Consider the following 24,698-nt stretch of genomic DNA (forward strand, 5'->3'; position numbering starts at 1 on the left):
CTCTAGCATTCCTAGTTGGTAAGTTTCAGACCTGTTACAGCACCACTATCACTCCCAAGCACACGTTCATCGCATCTCGAATAAATGTAGTTGATCAGGTTACATTTATTCCAACTTACGATTACATAACTGCCCAGGTTTGACGGTAATGCTCAACATCCGAAGACTTTTATTCTTGTTCTTCTTGTGATACTTGTGTTTGAGCGCTTAGATTCTGGATGTTCTTATACTTTGGTAAAATATGGTTATATTTTAAAGTATAATTCTTGGTCAGAGTGTTTTATCCCTATGTATTTATAGGCTGTATATCTTTTATGAATTGATATACTTAGCTCACTATAAACAATGCTCTGATACCAATCTGTCACACCCCAAAACCTGAACGGCGGAAACGTTCTGGGGTGGATGACGTCATGTCAAGTATCACAACATATGTAGTATAGTAATCAAAGTACAACAACCATTGCATTAATAGTAATAGTTTTACATAGTTTACATTGTATAGAATCATCAAAGTAATACAGAAACTAGTATAGATGCAGCTTGACACAAAACCGTCTTCAACGGAAGCTCCTGGAATGTACTTGTCTAATGCCGACCTGAGAATACAAGTTATTTGAAAAGCGAGTATCAACATTTTTTACAAATGCGGGTGAGTTCATAAGTATTTAATGTCATTTTATTCAAATAACTTTATATAAGTAGTAGTTTTCTAGTATACAGTAAAATAGAGTCCTTTCCAGAAAATCCTATATTTTCTAATTAAGAGCAGTCTTCTACCAAGACTGGTCAGAGTTATGTGGTAAAAAGTAGTTTTCTCTTAAACACTATCATTATCAAAATACGGGATTTAATTATTAAGAAAGTAGTAGAATATCAGGGAGAATAACATATGCCTCAGTAGTGAGGACTGCTGACTAAGGCAAAAAGAATCATAGACTCCAGGAGAGTATCGACTGAACGACACGTCCGACTCAATCTAACAAAAGGAGACACAGACCCCAGATGGTATCAAATGAAAGATACAGCTAGTAAGGTCTAAAACAGTGAATACATACCCTAGACAGTATCAAATGAAAGATACAGCTAGCAAGGTCTAAAACAGTGAATACAAACTCTAGCCAATATCAAATGAAAGATACAGCTAGCACGGTCTAAAACAGTGAATACAAACCCTAGCCAGTATCAAATGAAAGATACAGCTAGCACGGTCTAAAACTATGAATACAGACCCTAGACAGTATCAAATGAAAGATACAGCTAGTACGGTCTAAAACAGTGGATACATTGACTATAGTGAATACAGTGTATAAAACCCGTTACCTTAAAGCCTTGAATTATAAGGTAACCCCGAGATACTCGTAACCATACTGATAGACACTAGAGAACTTGACGCCCTGCAAGCATCGGTATGAATATGACATTTGTCACCCCTTGGCTTGGTAGGCCATGGACTGTAGCTAGCAGTCAGGGTGCGGTGGTGTCAATCCCGTATAGATCTATACACACAATGTCTGCTCTCCTTACAAGAGACTCTGGTTACCAACTTGACAACGGAGAAGGCCGTGTACTGAAGATGTATCTCGTGTAGTGAGATCTGATGTAAAATACTGGACCAATGATAGAGACTCACAACTGGACTGACTAATGTAAACCTATATGTCTATGCTTGTATACATAATATATAACTAATGATCAAATGACCTTCGGACGGACATCCGATCCCACCAGACCACATCTCAACGAAGAAAAGGAAATAGGGTGAACAAGCCTTCCTAAATCCTTCAAACATTATTTATATGCATCTATACAAGCACAGGCATACAACTAACTATGTTTAAGTGTTTAACAAGTGGAAGCGTATCGCGATGTACAAGCGTATCATGATGTATAAATGTATCGTGATGTATAACGTATCATGATTTATAAGCGTATCGTGATGTATAACGTATCGTGATGTATAAGCGTATCGTGATGTATAACGTATCGTGATGTATAAGCGTATCGTGATGTATAACGTATCGTGATGTATAAGCGTATCGTGATGTACAATGTATCATGATGTATAACATATCGTGATGTATAAGCGTATTGATGTGCACAAAAGTACCCACTAATTTTAATATTTATAACCTAACAAACTTAGACTATCTATGCACTTATAGGCAGTGTACCTAGTCAGATTACAGTATAGCTTAGGTAAGTCGGGTGTCGATCATAGGGAACGGTGTTCTAATTAATTTACTTACTTATTAAATTGACCTAATTTATTAACAAGTTTAATAGGGGATTTTATCTGGTTTAACAAGATCAGATGAACTTAAATCAAATTCAATAAATAAAAACACACTCTTGTTTAGTTTTGAATCCACTTATCCCTTATGGCTAGCTAATGATTACGGATTATTAAGTTGGTTTTTAGTTGTATTAGTAATTTAGTTCTATCTTACCAATAACTAACTAATTCATGTCTAACCATATATGTTCACACATAATTAAACACAGAACTAATTATGAATGTAAATATGCTATGTAAGATTTGTTGTGTAAACGCAATTATGACAGGTATGTGAAATGTTTTCTACATTCATAATCTTCTCATCCACTCTTCTCAGAGTTTAATTTATCGCAGCTCTTGGAGATCCGGGATATCCGCTGCGATGCTTAATTCGGGGGATTAAGCGTGAATGGATGGTCGTAGTCAACGTCCTCGGTCCTCTATTCTCCCTTTCTGATTATTGGGTTCATAATTTTCTTAATGCTTATGGAAATTCTTGTCAGATATGGGAAAGTGGTGGGTATTGAGAAAGAAAATAAGAGGATTGGGGATGTTACACCATGAGTCGGCAATTGTAATTGTTAAAAGACTTTGATCTTCCCATTTGTTTAGTTTCTTTTGATTTTGTCTTGGTTGTTTTATAATCACCCTAGATGTAAATTAATCAATACCTCCTCTCCGCGAATCCACTATTTGAAAACCTAGAAAGTGGTTTAGGGTTCTATCTCCCATTTCAAATATATCTTATGAAATTAACAAATTAGATTCCCTTAATTTCGATTTGATGTAGGTGATTCTATGCGACTAGATATTTGAAGTTATTTGTCTTTTATTGCGTTTCAATCGCTTGAAAAATACATTCTTTGATCTTCTTGTTCGTTGAATATCGAGTATCTCTCTTTTCCTGTATATACAAACACATATATCTTTTTATGAATTTTGATTTATCCATCTAATACATAGACGAACACCAAGTGACAGAGGTGAGAGACATTCTACATGCGGGACTTCAAATTTTAGACTGCTTCTGATGGAAGGTACAACAAGTGACAACCATAACCTAATTAACATTCATGTATTTACTTATTCCTTTACTTAAAACTGAAGATTTGAAGTAATTTGTACCAATCAGCCCTGTTTCTCCTTCAGCAGGTTAGGTTTCACCAAACCTATTAATCATCAACAATGTCAAATCCAAAATGCTTCACCTGTTTTCTTTTTTCTTTTTGGTTAAAATTGTAGGCTTAATTGGAACAATGGTTCAGAACTAGAGGAACATGTTATATCAAGTAAGTATAAACAAAGATTATGCAATATAACATATCTGATCATAATCTCTTATATACATACAAATCACAATTTCTACTATACACAAATCCCATTTCTGATGACAGAAAGCGAAAACTTGTGGAGTTACTAACATGTAAAGATATAAGTATTGATATTCAAAACAAGGTAAATCTAGTAATTTAGGATCTGGAACAGATGGTCTTAAGATAGGGAACAGTACCACTTTGCTCTTGCTCATATTTCGAACTTTAATTATTGTATGGTTATAGAGGTTAATTACTAAATTCCTTCATGAATTACTACAAAAGTTAAATAAGAAAGCTTTTTTGTAGTTGATTCCCATGCCCAACAGGTGTAAAAACAATTTTCTATATTTCTTATGGCCAAAAATGCTTCAGATTTAGAGGAGAAGGTATAGAGTTGTTGTTACAAGTTCTTATATGTTTTCCGATAAAATGGTGTAGGTAAGGGCAACCCAAGCATACATAATCTAGAATTACAACTTTTCGATACCACTATGGAGCTCTTTTGGAATTCTTCACTTCCTTTGGTAATTTGATCTTTGATCTCTTTGAATTAACCACCTTTATTGTTTGATTTTTGGTATCTTCAACTTTTTGAATTTCTTGGAATTTTGATCTTCTGATCTTCACTTTATTTGCTCCAAAATTCTTACAACTTTTCTTGTAATTCACTCTTTTTTTTTTTACATGTACCTCTCTTTTTTCACTCAAATCCCTACATGCTTAAGCAGGGGCGCTCAATCTCAACCTTTATTGGTTAATGATAACAATTTTCCTGGATACATTTCAGGTTTAGGCTACTAAACATATTGCATCCCTCGGGCCGAGCGGGGTCGTGTTTTTGTCCCATGATTTCACTGGAATAAGGAAGCCACAAATGCATTAGAACGTATATAGGCTCAACTAAACATTTGAGTTTTCATGAGATTATCAACACAATTCTAACATGGAATCCTAATTTTACTTCTACCAAAATTTTCTAAATTAAATCCTAAGTAATATTTTTGGTATGGAACAAATTTTTTAAAATTAGCCTAAATTAAGATTCTAAGTTTTCTATTTATGTGACCAACCCCCTACCCCACACTTATTTTATGCAATGCCCTCATTGCATATTATGCAAACAAAAATGCAAATATAAAGATAGAATTGGAACAAACTCCCCTGGGGTAGTAGTCGATAGGTTGATAATCTCTTCTTCAACTCCTTCTTCTCTTGACTTTAACCATGGGAAAAGCTCATCCATGGCTCGGGTGTCATGCGTCTCGTGTGGTTGACAGCTCGGAAATTTCACAGAACAAGCTTCTTTAGAATATCTCCAGAGACAATTCCTCACAAAAATGGGTAAATGTTGCAGTGAAAGTGCCCAAAGCAGTTCTGGAATTCGAAAATTGGCAGCCTACTTGGCGAGTAATAGCGTGGACTCGGCGAGTAGCTCTTGTCTTAGAACGATATCGTGCAATATCTCATGTACTCGCCGAGTAGAATTTGTGCACTCGACGAGTAGAGATGTCACTTTCAAAATTAATATAACTGATGCTCCATTCGACTTTGGTTCTGAATTTGGAAATGCAAACCGAGCCTCTCTTCTAATTCCTTCAGTAATAGCACACTCCATTACTCTCAACTTTCGCGGACTCAATCCTAAGGACAAAACTCCATTTTTTCTTGAAAATATCTTAATCCCTTGTTGACCCTCACAAATTAGCATGCCTCCTAATCTTCTATCCTGAAAAAATTAAACAACTAAAAGTGACAATAATAAATAACCCACAAAAACAAACATCATCCAAGTGTTTTAACATTTGTCCAAAACATAACCAAAACATCATAAACATAAAAACATAAAAGAAAACAATTCTTCATCATTCATCCTCCATATCGGCTCCTCCCGTGCCACTTCCTCCTTCCCCGGCTCTTCTCCTCATTTGCTCATCCCAATTCATAATATATGGATACCCGGGACCGGGTCTTGGGGCAATATTCATTTATTGAAAAAGATATTCAAAAGGTTGGTTACTATAGTTCACCCCTTGCCCAATGTCATCTAAGTAGCGGCGGTACTCTAATTGGTTCCATCCGTCATTGTCCTCCTCCACCGGAATAACCGATGGGTCTTCTCGCACCCGCTCATTACGCTGTCTGACCCGCCTCCCCGGCTCCTCCGGAATCGCCGGCTCGTCTTCATGTGGGATGGTGAATGAGCCGCCAAACTTCTCGACTATCCTTGCCCTCCGATATAATGTCGTGTTGAATGGTGGAGGGTGGATAACCGTGAGTGCCCGAGCTTGTGGCAGATCTAGTACCTCAAATGACTTGGCCAGTCGAGTGATAAACATGCCTCCATTGATTTTTAAATTGGTTTTCTCCTTGACCGCCCCTTCGGCAAGGAATTTGGCAATGCAGTAGGGGAGGTTGCAAAAGGCTTCGGGGGTAATGATACTCCATAAATAGAAGATGTAAAGGGTTGGGACCTTGTCCCAATCCTTCCTCTGGTTGATGGTGCTGGCAACAAATCGGTGAATGAAGCGGTGGATTGGTGAGCGAATGTGGCCTTCTTGGGCGGTGGAAGGGATATAAAATCGGTTGGCGATCGTGTTCCACCATGTTGAAGCCACCACTGCCTCAGGAAGTTCTTTATGGCAGTTTTCCAAGAATGCTTCAAAATCTTCCGTCATCATCATGCTCTGATCATAGATTCCCAACCTCCAAGAGAACTTAGCAATGATGCATTGTTTGCAGCTCTCCGCCCAAAGAAAAAGAGATTATGTTGGGATTGTAGTACTCACTATGTAACAACCCGAAGTTGTTCATCGCCGAAAACCCGTTCTACCCGAATAACTCGTCGGAAATCGAAATGTCCCGTTATCGTTTTTGGGCTTAGTTAACTAAAATTATATATTTATTTTCATTCAATGAGGGTCCAAATCATTTAGGAACTCATGAATTTAGCCCAAAACATTTATTTCATAAGTTTTAGAAATATCCTCGTCGGGTGACGAAAACTCAATCGGGTGCGACCCAAAGCATCGTTTAAGGCCGGTATCGGGTAGAATTCCTCCGTGTCCAAGTTTTAGGAACTATATAAACATATTTAAGCACTCATTTGAAGCTTTTTCCTTCTCTCTCTACTCTCTCTCTAACCTCTCTCCTAAATCCAAGGATTAAGTGTCCAAAACTCAAATTTAAGGCTTCAAATCCTTAAGGTACCTTCCTAGCCTTAATCTATAGCATGTTTAGCTTCCAAATTAGACACTTAATCATGAAATTGGACAATATATGTGAGTTTACGGCCCATGAGGCTGCCTAGGCCATAAACACCAATTAGAAGAGTTTTTAGCCCTTAAACTCCTTCCTAGACTCAATTGGACTTTAGATATGGCTAAGGGACTTCAAAATATGGACTTAGAACACTTAAAACTTTGATTTTGAGGACTTTGAAGGAGTTTACGGCCAAGGCATAAGCTTGGGCCGTAAACTCATGTTAATGGGGTTTTTCATGCCTTTAAACCCTTCCAAATCACCTCTATGGCTTAGTTATGAATTATAGGACCTTGGTAATAGCATTTGGACACTTGAAACATAATTTTTGGGGGACTTAGATGAGTTTACGGCTAAGGATAGTGCTTGGGCCGTAAACTCCCCAAAACTTGGCATAAATCCAATTCTAAGGTGTTAGAAAGCCATCCAACACCACCAAAAGCCTTGGAATAAATCAAGGGACCAACCAAAAATACTTTAAGGGCCTTAAGCACATCATTCATGGGATTTCTAAGAGTTTACGGCCAAGACCTATTCTTGGGCCGTAAACTCCAAAATTTTTGGTGTTAGAATGCAAACTAAACACCCCTAAGGCCCTTAGATGAATTTTAGAAGCCATTCTATGCAAGTTTTAGACCTTAAAACACTTTGTAGCACCCTATAGAAGAGTTTACGGCCATGAGGGGGGGGTCTCATAGGCCGTAAACTCCATAACACCCCTCAAATGTCCCATAAAACTCATCTTAGGCCTTGGAATAATTCTATTAATCACATGTGATTTGTTTTAGCAACATTTAACACCATTTTCATGAGGATTAAGGAGTTTACGGCCAGGAGCCTATACTAGGCCGTAAACTCCCATAAATTAATCATTTTGGTGATTTAAAATCATTTCAAGTCCTTAAACCAAGTCTAGAAATTATCCCCTAAGTGTTAGAAGTCATTTAGCACCATAAACCACACCCACCATGAGTTTACGGCCGTAAACTCATGGGGAATGGGTGTTTTTAGACCAAAACTCTTATATTAGTTTACTCATGGAGAGTAAACTCAAGTCCCAAGTCCCTAGTGTCATTTCACGTCCTTAAACGCCACCCGGGTCCCTCCAAACACTTGTATCGGAGTGTTTTCGCGACTTGAAGCAAGTGTCCCTATCATATAAATAAACTAAGTCCTAATTAGATACAAATATGTATCTTTACATTATAATTAGGAACCTTGTGTATTTACAAGCCCCGGATCCACTCTTAGCATCCAAATCGTCATACTTCTCGTCTGGTGAGTTCATACCCCTACGCCTTTTTCACTGTTTTTCACTGTTTTCAGGGGGAATACAAGCAAACCAAAACTGTTTTCAAATCATAACATTTATGTGTTTCAAATAATATCTGGCAACCTTATAAACTCTTATACTCCTTATGTATTATGTTGATCATAAGGAATGATTTATCAATTACAAATAAATGGATTTTAGTTAAGAAAATAATCAAACTAATCAAATTATTATGGGAATAATTTGGGGTTCTATGTTTCTCTTTATATCATGTACTGATATTTGTATTAAGTTATTAGATAAACTATGTCTGATTCAGTTTATCTCTATATCATTCGAATGTTTTGCCAGATAGTCTCATTATATGTATCTATTTTTCAATGTATCATGTCTTGAAATCTTTGTATGTATGGTATCGTATGAGAATCCTGTGAATAGTTTAATACTAGCTTGTGAGATAGTCACTACCCTTTATGGATGATCAAGTAAATCCTCTCCGGAAGTGTAACCAGAGTCTCCTGGAGGGAGAGCGAGGAATTTGTGAATAGATCTATTCGGGACTGACAATCCCACACCTTAACTGCTAGCTACAGTTAGGCGGGCACGCCTGGGGTGACAAATTTTGTATATCATTCGACATCTGACTAGCATCAAGGAGGTCTCGTTGTCATATCAGCATGGTTACCCGACTCACAATATGTATTAATATAAGCTTATTCACAGCTAGGATCTGTTTAGAATCTATATCTTGTTCGGGATGGTAATCCCATGGTCTTGTAATCTATATCTTGTTCGGGATGGTAATCCCATGGTTTTATGTCTGTATCTCGTTCGGGATGATAATCCCATGATCTTGTGTCTACATTTCGTTCGGGATGATAATCCCATGGTTTTGAAACTAAATCTTATACGGGATGATAATCCCATGATTTTATCGAGCTATCTTATATCTAGTTTCGGGATAGTGATCCCATGGTTTATCAAGCTATTTTGTATCTACTTTCGGGATAGTGATCCCATGGTCTTTATCGAATTATCTTATAACTGGTTCGGGATGTAGTCCCAAGGTTTTCAAAATACTTTTTACTTACAGTTCGTCTAAATTATAGTTTTGTATATTAAACTATACTATGTGTTATTCAATCAAACTTGTAATTAGGAAAATATGGGATTTTCCTGGGGTTAACTTATATCTTGTAATAGAACTGTAACGAAAGATAACTTAACTACTTTACATAAGAAAATATGGGATTTTCTTGGATATCAAACCTTTTCAGAAAACTAAAGGAAACCGATACATTTTCACAAAACAAAACCGCTTATGAACTCACCAGCTTTATGCTAATTTTCAAACTGCTTGTATTCTCAGGTCCAAGTTAGACAGGTACCCGGCGATATCTTTTGGTGAAGATGGAGTGCTCCGAAGACTCGTCTCTTTTGTTCATATGATATATGTATAACTTTGTACAATTTACTTTTGAACTAAATGTAAACTTTCATATATATGTAATGTAATGGTTGTTTACTGTGATTACTATGTACATTGGATTTGATACACAACATGGAGTCAACCCCGGGAACGTTTCCGCCTTTGGTTTTCGGGGTGTGACAGATTGGTATCAGAGACCTTGTTTATAGTGAACAGAGTATACCAAACCTTACATGGTATAAAACTATAAACATTAAGGGGCCTAAGTGCTCTGAACTAAAAGTATCCTACAAGATATAAGTATTTTCAAAAGTATTTAAGTATGCCGAGCCGTCGAAATCCGTAACTATAAGTAGAACAAAACATAAGTAAATGGGTGTTGTATACTACGGTTAAACCTGGGCAGTTATGTAGTCGTGTCTAGGGTCAATATAGCCTGGCCAACTATATTCATTCGAGACACGGCCAACATGTGCTAGGGAGTGACTGTGGCATGCGGCATACCTAAAACTTACCCAATATCCCAAACAACAAATCGTCGCTGCAGCGAACCATGAAATACTATGGGAGTATTTCTCGAGCCGATCCTTTGTAGAAATTCTCGTATACGTGTTATTCCTTGATCATTCCTCTAGCGATAAAATGTTCTATCTTGATAACTCCTTTCTGCTTTATCGCTTTGTATGATGCTATATTTGCCATGATGAGATATCTCCTGTCCCATATCTCTTGATTCAATTCAGAGGACTTATGATCCTCTCTTTCCTGATCTTGTTAGATCACGATGCCTCCAAGAAAGAGACCCAGCTCAACGAACAACAACAATCCTCCTCCGCCACCACCTCCTATTCAAATCGATTTGGAAACACTTCAAGCAACCATTTCTGCTACCATATCAGCTCTCTTACCTCAACTGAACTCGAGGAGTTCAGGAGGTGGAACCCAGAACCCAGATGATAATCAGGGATACCAAAAAGGGGGTTCCTATAAGGACTTCATGAACGCAAAACCGACATTCTTCGATGGCACAGGGGGTGTCATTGCTTTAACCCGATGGTTCGAGAGAATCGAATCAATCTTTGAAATATGTGGCTGTTTGGAGTCTGATAGAGTCAAGTTTGCCGCCTGTACCTTCCTAGACAAAGCCCTGACTTGGTGGAATAGCCGAGTCAAATCCTTAACTTTACCTGTAGCCAATGCTATGGGTTGGGAAGCTATGAAGGAGCTTCTTCTCGCAGAGTATTGCCCTCGGGGCGAACTTCAGAAGCTAGAACACGAACTTTGGAACCTTAAGATGAAGGGTTCCGACATAGCTGCTTATACCTCAAGATTCGATGATCTGGCGTTACTTTGTCCGGGAATGGTTACCCCAGAGAGTAAAAAGATAGAGAGATTCATCTGGGGGTTGACCCAACCAACAAAAGGGAATGTCTTGGCTGCGAAGCTAGACACTTATGACAGTGCCAAGTGCCTTGCGAAAGTCCTGATAGATCACGAAGACAACTCTGATGAAGAAGCTACTACCCCCGAGCCAGTCACTAGTGGAGGCGGAAGTAAAAAGAAATCCTGGAACAAGCGGAAGGCCCAGAGTACGCAAGGGTCTTCTAAGAAACAACAAACGGTAGCAGTCCATGCTGCTACTGCCCCTGTCGTTGTTTCAGCTGTAGGTTCCACAGCCCAAACTCCCGCTAGTGGATATACTGGTACCCTTCCTTGGTGTGGTAAGTGTAACTACCACCACCGCATTCCTGGACCATGTCGCGAAAGGATCTGCGACAACTGTGGCAATAAGGGCCATCTTGCACGAACCAATCATCTGGAACGGGAATCAATCCGGCCTGCTACAACTGTGGGGAAGCTGGGCACTTCAGAAGGAATTGTCCCAAGACAGCTACAACCACAAATCCCTCTGCTGCCGCAGGTATATCTCTCTTTGATAATTGTTATGCTTGCAACTCTTTTTAATTTTGGGTACAAAAAGGGAAACCTATTATCTATCTATTCGAACGTATTCTAAACTCAATCTTTCGTATGTAATCGAAATGTATACCGTCGAGACGACTAACTAGTGAGATAGAGAACACTAACTTCGTATCTATAGATTAAATCCTCGGTCCGGAGGACTATTCTATTCCATTCGATTTATAAAGGGGGAAACTTTCCATGAAAATACTTTGGTGCCACGTTTAACCAGAAATGACCGAGTTTTCGTTCGCGTTGTTATCTTTACTTTCGAAAGGGCCGCTCGTTAGATCTTTTTCTCGACCCGGTTCTCGTGATCTTCGGCATCAAACTTCCGTATCATTTTATGCTTTAGAACTCAAAAGTTTTCCCAATATAAATTATCACGCATCCCTTGTTTCTGTGATTATTGAGAAACGGGAAGTTAGCAACTATTCCCTCTAAATGTCTATCCCGAAGGATTTCCGGGAGTTTCTTTCGAGCATATAGTTTAGTCTCACATCAAACCTTTCGAGATCTTCGTAGAGATCGATTCAGCAACCTTCAGGTTTCGGATGCCCTTAGAGCTTGGTAATATCTATCTAGACCATCACGTCTCGAATCCTTAGAAGCGTCTGCCCAACGAAACCCTAGTGATTCCTTTGAGGAAACCGAAGTCATTCAGGGTTGGAGCTTCCACGAGAAAGCAGATTGATATCGTAGATTGAGAGAGAGTCAAGAAGCAAAACCAAGACATGTCCCGATAATGAGAATTCGTTAAAAACGCCCAGTAGAGACCTGATTCCACTTGAGAAAGTGAAGATCCAAAGCAACAAATCCATTCGTGTTTCATTCCAATCCATGACCTGTATCTTATTCTTTGAATTTCGGGACGAAATTCCCTCTAACGGGGGGATAATGTAACAACCCGAAGTTGTTCATCGCCGAAAACCCGTTCTACCCGAATAACTCGTCGGAAATCGAAATGTCCCGTTATCGTTTTTGGGCTTAGTTAACTAAAATTATATATTTATTTTCATTCAATGAGGGTCCAAATCATTTAGGAACTCATGAATTTAGCCCAAAACATTTATTTCATAAGTTTTAGAAATATCCTCGTCGGGTGACGGAAACTCAATCGGGTGCGACCCAAAGCATCGTTTAAGGCCGGTATCGGGTAGAATTCCTCCGTGTCTAAGTTTTAGGAACTATATAAACATGTTTAAGCACTCATTTGAAGCTTTTTCCTTCTCTCTCTACTGTCTCTCTAACCTCTCTCCTAAATCCAAGGATTAAGTGTCCAAAACTCAAATTTAAGGCTTCAAATCCTTAAGGTACCTTCCTAGCCTTAATCTATAGCATGTTTAGCTTCCAAATTAGACACTTAATCATGAAATTGGACAATATATGTGAGTTTACGGCCCAGGAGGCTGCCTAGGCCGTAAACACCAATTAGAAGAGTTTTTAGCCCTTAAACTCCTTCCTAGACTCAATTGGACTTTAGATATGGCTAAGGGACTTCAAAATATGGACTTAGAACACTTAAAACTTTGATTTTGAGGACTTTGAAGGAGTTTACGGCCAAGGCATAAGCTTGGGCCGTAAACTCATGTTAATGGGGTTTTTCATGCCTTTAAACCCTTCCAAATCACCTCTATGGCTTAGTTATGAATTATAGGACCTTGGTAATAGCATTTGGACACTTGAAACATAATTTTTGGGGGACTTAGATGAGTTTACAGCTAAGGATAGTGCTTGGGCCGTAAACTCCCCAAAACTTGGCATAAATCCAATTCTAAGGTGTTAGAAAGCCATCCAACACCACCAAAAGCCTTGGAATAAATCAAGGGACCAACCAAAAATACTTTAAGGGCCTTAAACACATCATTCATGGGATTTCTAAGAGTTTACGGCCAAGACCTGTTTTTGGGCCGTAAACTCCAAAATTTTTGGTGTTAGAATGCAAACTAAACACCCCTAAGGCCCTTAGATGAATTTTAGAAGCCATTCTATGCAAGTTTTAGACCTTAAAACACTTTGTAGCACCCTATAGAAGAGTTTACGGCCATGAGGGGGGGTCTCATAGGCCGTAAACTCCATAACACCCCTCAAATGTCCCATAAAACTCATCTTAGGCCTTGGAATAATTCTATTAATCACATGTGATTTGTTTTAGCAACATTTAACACCATTTTCATGAGGATTAAGGAGTTTACGGCCAGGAGCCTATACTAGGCCGTAAACTCCCATAAATTAATCATTTTGGTGATTTAAAATCATTTCAAGTCCTTAAACCAAGTCTAGAAATTATCCCCTAAGTGTTAGAAGTCATTTAGCACCATAAACCACACCCACCATGAGTTTACGGCCGTAAACTCATGGGGAATGGGTGTTTTTAGACCAAAACTCTTATATTAGTTTACTCATGGAGAGTAAACTCAAGTCCCAAGTCCCTAGTGTCATTTCACGTCCTTAAACGCCACCCGGGTCCCTCCAAACACTTGTATCGGAGTGTTTTCGCGACTTGAAGCAAGTGTCCCTATCATATAAATAAACTAAGTCCTAGTTAGATACAAATGTGTATCTTTACATTATAATTAGGAACCTCGTGTATTTACAAGCCCCGGATCCACTCTTAGCATCCAAATCGTCATACTTCTCGTCTGGTGAGTTCATACCCCTACGCCTTTTTCACTGTTTTTCACTGTTTTCAGGGGGGGAATACAAGCAAACCAAAACTGTTTTCAAATCATAACATTTATGTGTTTCAAATAATATCTGGCAACCTTATAAACTCTTATACTCCTTATGTATTATGTTGAGCATAAGGAATGATTTATCAATTACAAATAAATGGATTTTAGTTAAGAAAATAATCAAACTAATCAAATTATTATGGGAATAATTTGGGGTTCTATGTTTCTCTTTATATCATGTACTGATATTTGTATTAAGTTATTAGATAAACTATGTCTGATTCAGTTTATCTCTATATCATTCGAATGTTTTGCCAGATAGTCTCATTATATGTATCTATTTTTCAATGTATCATGTCTTGAAATCTTTGTATGTATGGTATCGTATGAGAATCCTGTGAATAGTTTAATACTAGCTTGTGAGATAGTCACTACCCTTTATGGATGATCAAGTAAATCCTCTCCGGAAGTGTAACCAGAGTCTCCTGGAGGGAGAGCGAGGAATTTGTGAATAGATCTATTTGGGACTGACAATCCCACACCTTAACTGCTAGCTACAGTTAGGCGGGCACGCCTGGGGTGACAAATTCTGTATATCATTCGATGTCTGACTAGCGTCAAGGAGGTCTCGTTGTCATATCAGCATGGTTACCCGACTCACAATACGTATTAATATAAACTTATTCACAGCTAGGATCTGTTTAGAATCTATATCTTGTTCGGGATGGTAATCCCATGGTCTTGTAATCTATATCTTGTTCGGGATGGTAATCCCATGGTTTTATGTCTGTATCTCGTTCGGGATGATAATCGCATGATCTTGTGTCTACATTTCGTTCGGGATGATAATCCCATGGTTTTGAAACTAAATCTTATACGGGATGATAATCCCATGATTTTATCGAGCTATCTTATATCTAGTTTTGGGATAGTGATCCCATGGTTTATCAAGCTATTTTGTATCTACTTTCGGGATAGTGATCCCATGGTCTTTATCGAATTATCTTATAACTGGTTCGGGATGTAGTCCCAAGGTTTTCAAAATACTTTTTACTTACAGTTCGTCTAAATTATAGTTTTGTATATTAAACTATACTATGTGTTATTCAATCAAACTTGTAATTAGGAAAATATGGGATTTTCCTGGGGTTAACTTATATCTTGTAATAGAACTGTAATGAAAGATAACTTAACTACTTTACATAAGAAAATATGGGATTTTCTTGGATATCAAACCTTTTCAGAAAACTAAAGGAAACCGATACATTTTCACAAAACAAAACCGCTTATGAACTCACCAGCTTTATGCTGATTTTCAAACTGCTTGTATTCTCAGGTCCAAGTTAGACAGGTACCCGGCGATATCTTTTGGTGAAGATGGAGTGCTCCGAAGACTCGTCTCTTTTGTTCATATGATATATGTATAACTTTGTACAATTTACTTTTGAACTAAATGTAAACTTTCATATATATGTAATGTAATGGTTGTTTACTGTGATTACTATGTACATTGGATTTGATACACAACATGGAGTCAACCCCGGGAACGTTTCCGCCTTTGGTTTTCGGGGTGTGACACACTACCACCTTGGAATGAGGTGGTAGCGAAAAATTCCCAGCATAACTCGACATACACGGATTCTTGAATTTTGAATAATTGTAACCACCCATCACACGTGATGGTGGTGTACCCCAAACTGCATTCTTTCACCAAATAAGGTGTAAGCTCCTCCTCCAACCCTACATTGCCCAGCCAACCCCAGTCAACCGCGTTTGGTAGATGAATTTCCTTTTGCTTGAGGGTCTCCAATTTGTTTCTGGCCCTTGTTTGGGATGACTTAGAAGTTATGTGTTGAAAAGAAAGCCACGGGATATCACTTTGGCTCCCCCCACGCGAAGACTGCCCCCTTCTGGCCATGGTTCCTGCATACAAACATAAAAAAAAAACATACCAACAAACAATACCAGTAATTAAAAACAAAGAAATTGGGTCTGAATAGTCATCTACTCGCCGAGTACACGACCTACTCGGCGAGTAGGATGAACATCGGGACTGTATTGTCTCGGACCTGTGTATAGCGTCCTAAAGTCCAAATTTTCCACAGGGGTTTGTTGTAATGACCTATCTAACCATAAATCATAAAGAAATTCATCTTAATATTACCTAATTCATGGCTAATTCGAAACCATAGAATTTGAGGAAGCTCCCAAATCCGAAATCAAGCAAAATCGGGGCAAATCTATGATAAAGATCGAACCTTTAACGAGTTTATAGTGTAAAGATGTTACCTTTTTGGTTGAATGACGAGAATCGAGTAGAAAATTGGAAAGATCGGACGAAATCACGAAAATCGCCTGGGGCTGCTCGAGGATTTGCTGTGCACGGCGAGTATGAGGTGAAATGGGTGAAAAACCCTCTTTTTTACAGACTTATATTTCACCCGTGTAAATCGGCTACTCGCCGAGTAGAAAGGACCTACTCACCGAGTACATATGTAGTTACGCGTTTTTTCGGGTTACTCGGGCAGGTACTCGCCGAGTATACGTGCCTACTCGGCGAGTAAGCCTTACAGATTGAAAAAGTTTGTGACAATTTTGAAAAATTTATGTATTTTCTCATTTTTTTAAACCATCCACCCCACACTTTAGGCATTGCTTGTCCTCAAGCAGTTGTGTTCTCAAAAATAGATGAAGAAAAGAAAAAAATAATGAAAATAAAGAAAAGGAAAGAAAATGCAAAATTGAAACTCGGGTTGCCTCCCGAGAAGCGCTTCTTTTTAGGGAGTCATTAGCTGGACTCCTCCCCTTCTACGTGGTTGCACTCCCTTCCAGCAGCAGCAACTCTTCCATTCCTTCATTCCGGGGGACTCCTTCTTCATACTTTTTAACCCTATGACCATTGACCTTGAAAGGCATGCCATCTCTTGATAATAGCTCTATAGCACCATGTGGAAACACCGTCTTCACTAGAAAAGGACCATTCCACCTTGACTTGAGTTTTCCCGAGAAAAGCTTTAGTCTTGAGTTGAAGAGCAACACTTTTTAGCCTTCATGAATGTCTTTTTCTTTAATCCTTTTGTCATGCCACATCTTGGTCTTCTCTTTATAAAGCCATGAACTAGAGAATGCATCATTCCTCAGCTCCTCAAGAGAATTCATTTGCATTAACTGGTTGCTCTTTAGTTCATCCATGTTGAAGTTACAACTCTTTAAAGCCCAAAACGCCTTATGTTCTAGCTCCACCGGTAAATGGCATTGCTTTCCATAAACTAACCTATATGGTGTGGTACCAATAGGTGTTTTGAAAGCTATACAAAAGGCCCAAAGTGCATCATCTAGCTTATCCGACCATTCCTTGCGATTGCTCCCCACCGATTTCTCCAAAATTCGCTTTAAGGCTCGATTTGTCACTTCGGTTTGTCCACTAGCTTGTGGAAGGTATGATGTGGAAAACTTATGGGTGACCCCATATTTCTTTAACACCTTTTCCAATTGATCATTGGCAAAATGTGTGCCTCGGTCACTTATAAGGGCTTTCAGGACTCCAAATTGTGAAAATAGTTTCTTTAAAAACCGTACTACCACCTGTCCGTCATTTGTTGGTAATGCTTGTGCTTCTGCCCATTTGGATACGTAATCCACCGCCACTAGTATGTATTTGTTTCCTTTAAACAGGGGAAATGGTCCCATGAAGTCAATTCCCCACACATCGAACACCTCACACACTTGGATACTATTTTGTGGCATTTCATTTCGAGATGAAATGTTTCCCACCCTTTGACAAGCATCACATTCTTTGACAAATTGGGTTGCATCTTTAAAAATTGTGGGCCAATAAAACCCAATGTCAAAGATCTTCTTCGTCATGTAGTGTGCTCCATGATGTCCACCCGTGGGCCCGCTATGACAATGCTCTAGTATTTTCTGGCTTTCCTTCCTGAATACGCATCTTCGTATGATCCCATCCGCACAACTTCGGAAGAGGTATGGCTCATCCCAAAAGTAATATTTTAATTCAGCAAAGAATTTCTTCTTTTGTTGACTGCTAAAGTCTTTCGGGATGTATTTTGTAGCTAAATAATTAGCTATGTCCGCGAACCATGGCTCTTCTCCCACTGTCACCATAATGTACTCGTTCGGGAAGTCGTCTCCAACTTTATCTTCTTGCAATTGCGGGTTCTTAAGCCTTGACAAGTGGTCAGCTGCCACATTCTCCATTCCTTTCTTGTCTCGTATCTCTATGTCAAATTCTTGAAGAAGGAGCACGCATTGTATCAGTCTTGGCTTGGCATCCTATTTGGAAAACAAATACTTGATAGCCGAGTGGTCAGTAAAAACAGTAGTTTTAGATAAAACTAAATAAGGGCGGAATTTGTCAAAGGCATACACCACAGCTAATAATTCTTTTTCAGTGGTGGTGTAATTTTCTTGGGCTGGGTTTAGAGTCTTGCTAGCATAATATATGGATTGAAAGTGCTTATCAACCCTTTGACCAAGGACGGCTCCTAATGCATAGTCACTAGCATCACACATAATCTCAAAAGGTAAGTTCCAATTTGGTGCAATAATGATCGGGGCATTAGTTAGTTTTTCCTTTAAAAATTCAAATGCCTCTAAACACTCTTTAGTGAAATTAAATGGTGCATCTTTTAGTAGTAATTCTGTTAGAGGTCTAGTTATTTTGGAAAAATCTTTTATGAAACGTCGGTAAAAACCCGCGTGCTCTAGAAAACTCCTAATGCCCTTCACATTAGTTGGTGGGGGTAATTTGGCAATAGTGTCTATCTTTGCCCTATCCACTTCAATTCCCATTTTGGAAATCTTATGGCCCAACACTATACCATCCTTGACCATAAAATGACATTTCTCCCAATTGAGTACCAAGTCGGTTTTTTCACACCTAGCAAGCATTAAATCAAGATTACTGAGACAATCATGGAAAGATGATCCAAAAACGGAAAAATCGTCCATAAAAACTTCCATGAATTTTTCCACCATATCGTGGAATATAGCTGTCATATACCTTTGAAAAGTCGCGGGTGCATTGCATAATCCAAAAGGCATGCGTCTATAAGCAAAAGTCCCACTTGGGCAAGTGAATGTGGTCTTTACTTGGTCCATTAGGTCTATGGGTATTTGAAAATAACCCGAAAATCCATCTAGAAAGCAATAATAGCTATGGCCCGATAATCTTTCTAACATTTGATCAATAAAAGGTAAGGGAAAATGGTCTTTACGAGTGGCATCATTTAGCTTTTGATAATCGATGCACACTCTCCAACCGGTTACCGTACGTGTCGGAATTAGCTCGTTCTTTTCGTTGGTTATGACCGTCATCCCTCCTTTCTTGGGCACCACTTGGACCGGACTCACCCATGGACTGTCGGAAATGGAATATTTAATTCCCGCATCTAAGAGTTTGACCACTTCCTTCTTGACTACTTCTTGCATATTCGGGTTTAGTCTTCTTTGGTGCTGTACAACCGGCTTTGCTCCTTCTTCCAGATTGATCTTGTGGGAGCAATAGGATGGGCTTATTCCCTTTATGTCGGTGATGCTCCATGCTATGGCCTGTTTCCGCTTCTTCAACACTTGCACGAGCTCTTCTTTTTTAGAATTGGTCAGGTCAGAGGCTATAATTACTGGCTTTTGGTTGCCTTCTTCGAGAAAAGCATACTCCAAATGATCTGGTAAAGTTTTAAGCTCCGATTTTTGGTTTTGACTGCTGGACTCGCCGAGTGCAGGTAGGGTACTCAGCGAGTTTGTGGATGTATTCATGACTTCTGCCTTTTCTTCAGAGGTACTCGGCGAGTAGATCGGTTCTACTCGGCGAGTAAGACTGTCAGTGTTCTTCACCAATTCTTCATAGTCGGCTTCTTCCAACAGTCTTTCAATTTCCATCAAGTCTTTTTCTGGATCAAATTCTTCATCCTCAGTTGTGATCTTGATGGAATCTTCAGTTATGCATTCCTCCAATAATTCATCTAACATATCGATTGAGAATGCCGTGTCGTCACTATTCCTTGAATACTTCATGGTTTGGTCCACCCCAAATGTGACTGAATCTTCTCCTACCCGCAAGGTGAGCTTTGAGTCCGTCATGTCTACTATAGCACTTTCCGTGTTGAGGAAGGGTCTTCCAAGGATGATTGGCACTTGTGGATCCGCCTCCATGTCTACAATGATAAAATCAGCGGGAAAGACGAATTTGTCCACCTTGACTAGTATGTCTTCGCATATGCCTCTTGGGAAGGTAACTGTATTGTTTGCCAAGTGTATTGCCATGCGAATTGGCCTTGGTTCCGGGAGATCCAGCTTCTTAAAGAATGAATATGGCATTAGATTCACACTTGCTCCCGAATCGGCTAAGGCATGAATAGTGGTCAAGTTGCCAAATTGGCAAGGTAAAGTTAAACTCCCCGGATCACCTTTCTTCTTTGGTAGCTTATTTAGCATAGCAGCTGAGCAGTTTTCATTGAGTACTACCTTCTTCACTTCTTCCATCTTCCTTCTATTAGTGAGAGGTTCCTTAAGAAACTTTGCATACTTGGGCATTTGCATGACGGCTTCAATGAAGGGTATGTTGATTTGAAGAGTCTTGATATGATCTAGAAACTTCTGATACTCCTCTTCCTGCTTCTCCTTCTTAGCTCGAGTTGGGTATGGCATTGGAGGCTGGTAAAGTTTTTCAGGAATCTGCTTGGTGGGATTTTGTGATGTACTCGCCGAGTCCATACGTGGTACTCGGCGAGTTGGGCTGTCAGATTGTATGTCTTGATTCTCTGCTTGCTTTTCTGCCTCCTCCTTCTGTGATTTCTTGGATGACTCGGTCTGAATAGGTGCCAGGGGAGTGATTATCTTCCCACTTCTTGTTGTAACAATGTTTATGTGCGCGCCTCGTGGGTTATTTTCAGTTTTGCTAGGAAGTTCACCTAGTGACCTTTGGTTGATTTGTTGAGCAAGTTGACCAAGCTGCGTTTCTATATTGTGGATAGATGCTTGCTGGTTCCTAAGCATGGTCCTTGTTTCTTGAATTGCAGCATCATGATCACTATGTCTTTTTTCTGAGGCAGCTACAAATTTGGTGAGCATTTCTTCCAAGCTTGGCTTCCTCTCTTGCACCGGCTCCTCTTTTTGGTAGAACCCCCTCCCTTTTTGCCTAAACCTTTCCTCCTTGGCTTTCTTGTACTCTTCATAAAGGAGCCATTCTTTCTTTTGCTTGCGCTAGTCTTCATCAAATCGGTCTCCACTTGAGTAACATACTTGCGCCTTCTTGTTGCCATTCTCATCTAAATCACAGTCTCTAGTGAGGTGAGGCCCATTGCAGTTTTCACAACCCACCCGAATAGTATGGATTGTTTGATCCATCTTATCCATCCTCCTATCCATGGTTTTTAGCATAGCCATGACCGCGGATAAGTCTTCAGTAGCTGCATAAGCGGCTCCCCTAGTGACATCATGCCTAGGGTTATGGTATTCTCTAGAGTGTTTAGAGAATTCTTCAATCAATTCTTTTATCATCGGGGGTGGCTTCTTTGTGAGCGGGCCTTGCGAGTCTAGTAACTGTCTGGTTGTGACATTGACTCCATCATAGAAGATGGATACTTCTTGCTGGCTGTTTAGGTCATGGTGTGGGCAGTTTCTTAGTAAGCTCTTGTACCTCTCCCATGCTTCATATAGCGACTCTCCAGCTTGTTGTTCAAAGTTAGCAATGACCTTCTTCAACTTGGCTATCTTGGAAGGTGGGAAAAAGTGATCAATGAATTCTTCTTTCATCTTGGCCCAAGTGGTGACTGATCCGGGGGGAAGTGACTTGAGTCAGTCTTTTGCAGCACCTTTGAATGTCACCGGAAGCATACGAAGTAGCTGAGTCTCGCAGGGCACATTTGGAACATTGAAGTACTCAGCTACATCATTGACTTCATCCAAATGTTTGTAGGCATCTTCATGGTGTTTTCCATAAAAAGGTATTTCTTTAAGTAAAGCTAGGATATGACCCTTTAGCTCGAAGGTAGCAGTCGCGGGAATTGCGGGTTGCACAAGTTCCGGGCTAGTGTCGTCTCGCATCCTCTTCTTCCATTCTCCCATGGGGATTTCATCAATGTTAGCCATTGTGATAGCTAACTCTTCCTCGGACTCGGTTTCGTGCTCGTATGTCGGGTCCTCTTCTTCCTCGGTCTCGTACTCGATATCTTCCTTCGCCGGTTCGTCGATTACTAAGGAAGCGCTGGATGCTCCTGATTTGCTGCTCTTCTTTTTCCCAAAAACAGTCTTCAGATTGGACAAGGGGTGAATTCTTTGGTGTACTCGAACTCTCCACGTCCTTTCCTTTGTTTCTTTTCAATGCGGTCTCGGGATCTTCAAACGGGGGTACCAGCGGGGTGTTTGATGCTCTGGTCATGAAAGTCCTGAAATAAACAGAATAAAAGCGTAAAAAGAACAAAAAAATGTACTAAAAAAATCGAAAATTAACTGCTGAATACGCTTGTACTCGCCGAGTAGGTGCGACAGCACTCGACGAGTACCAGTGTTATTTTGAAAAAAATATAACTAAATATTAAAAACTAAAATAGATGCTAAAACCTAATTACTGACTACTAAACTGTAATAAAGTAACTTTATGCAAGTAAACTCACACAAAGGATCGAAAAAATTAGGAATTAGATTAATTATTTAGAACCGTTCCCCGGCAACGGCGCCAAAAACTTGATGTGTGTAAAATGCACTTGTTTTATCCCTACTTTTATTAATATATTTAGCACACAAAGGCAGTGAACCTGTCTTTTAGTGGTATAGTTTAGTAAGTAAGGTATCGAACTCAGGGAACGGAAAATTAAACTAATAACTAATTTTAACTAAAACAATTAATGAAAGTAAAAGGTTTTTCTTCTAGTTTACAAGACTAGAAACTTAAGCAACACTTAATTAACTAAATGACTAAAGCAAACAACTAATTCACCAAATTTGATAAAGATGTTTCTATTTAGGTTCAACCAATTTACTCCTATGGTTATTTGTATTTATGATAGATTAATTGTTATTGGCTACCAATTATAGTGGTTAGCTTCATGTTCATTACTCCTAGCCCTTAGACAATTAACTAATTTAAGCGGTGATCAAGTGTTTAAACTAATTAATTCCCTAGATTAATAATTTGGATTAAATAAGATTTGTAGTGGTTAATCAATTTAATAATTCAATTAACCTCTTATTTGATGGTTTCTCAAACAAGCTCACACATTAATCTAATTATTGTCTCATTAATCTTAGTTTCATAATCATTATTCCTAAGCATATGAGTTAGTGTTCACATAGACATATGAGGTTAACAACTAAGAAATGTTCATGCAGATTAATTGTCTTCCAATTAACAGAAAATAATTATGATTAATGCATAAGGGTCTTTAACAAACTTAATTTAATAGATCACCAATAAACAATTAATCAAAAACTAAGAATTAAACCATAGGAGTTCCTTGGTATTCCCCAAACAGAAACAAAAACGAAATTAGCTCATAGTTGCAGTAAAATCACACATAAAAACAAGTTTAACTAGATTAAACATACTCAAATCCTAAAGCTAAGTGGAATGATTAATCTAGTTGCTTCAATTCTTCAAAAGGTTGAAGATTAGAATTCCTCAGCGTCTTCTAGGGTTCTCAATTGCAGAAGGATTTTCAAAAATCGCCAGAAAAGTACCCATCGGATAAAGGCTTGATTTTTATAGATATCTCAAAACAGGGGGTACTCGGCGAGTAGCAGACCCAACTCGCCGAGTAGACTCGTTGTTATCCGTCTTAAATCAGGAGTCGTGGCTATCTTCTGGAATATTCAGCTGGACTCGTCGAGTATACTCGTGTACTCGCCGAGTAGATGGGCTTTTGTTCCTCAATCTTCATTCTTTGGTCTTCAATTGCTTTCCCTTGTTCCCTTTCACTCCCAAGCATGTCTTTTGGACTGAAAACAAAATTTAAACAATATTAAGTACCTTTTGTCCATATTTTTCACATAATTAGTTAAAAATGAATAAAAATGTGTATTAAATCATTAACCAATTATGTACATATCAGTAAATGAATAATATTACTTTTTAGAAATGGTCTTGGTCCAAGAAAGAAGCCATCCTCCATGTTTCCGCCATGTCAGTCTCTGTGCATCTTCCTTCATCACTAACAATTGATGCCATTATCCATAGGTGTTGCCTCATGTCTTTTGTATCTTCATGAGGGTTGTCAACAAAGGATTATTCATCAGGATATTAAGGCATCTAATAATTTGATTTCAGAGGATTTTAAACCTAAGGCAATCAAACAAAATTAAGTAGGTTTAGACTATGCTTTCGGGCACCTTCTCTCATAATTGACGATTTCTCAGGTGGTAGTTATAGAAAAGTGAACCACAACACTAGGTGAACCACACATCTAGTTGAGCACATTACCAGAAGATGATTAATTGGGTCTCGTGTTTCAACTAGTTCATTTGTGTTAGGTAAATGGGTCTAAACATG

At 38.9% G+C, this 24,698-nt stretch overlaps 1 non-coding gene across 1 annotated transcript; it reads left to right on the forward strand.

Annotated features, from left to right (window-relative positions):
- Window positions 1–21,812: 21,812 nt before the first annotated feature.
- LOC111917449 (small nucleolar RNA R71) lies at window positions 21,813–21,919 on the forward strand. Its single transcript, XR_002858891.2, has one exon. It is a non-coding gene; the product is annotated as a small nucleolar RNA R71 (small nucleolar RNA).
- Window positions 21,920–24,698: the final 2,779 nt, after the last annotated feature.

This window comes from Lactuca sativa, chromosome 8 (assembly GCF_002870075.4).
Source record: "Lactuca sativa cultivar Salinas chromosome 8, Lsat_Salinas_v11, whole genome shotgun sequence".
Lineage (NCBI taxonomy): Eukaryota > Viridiplantae > Streptophyta > Magnoliopsida > Asterales > Asteraceae > Lactuca > Lactuca sativa.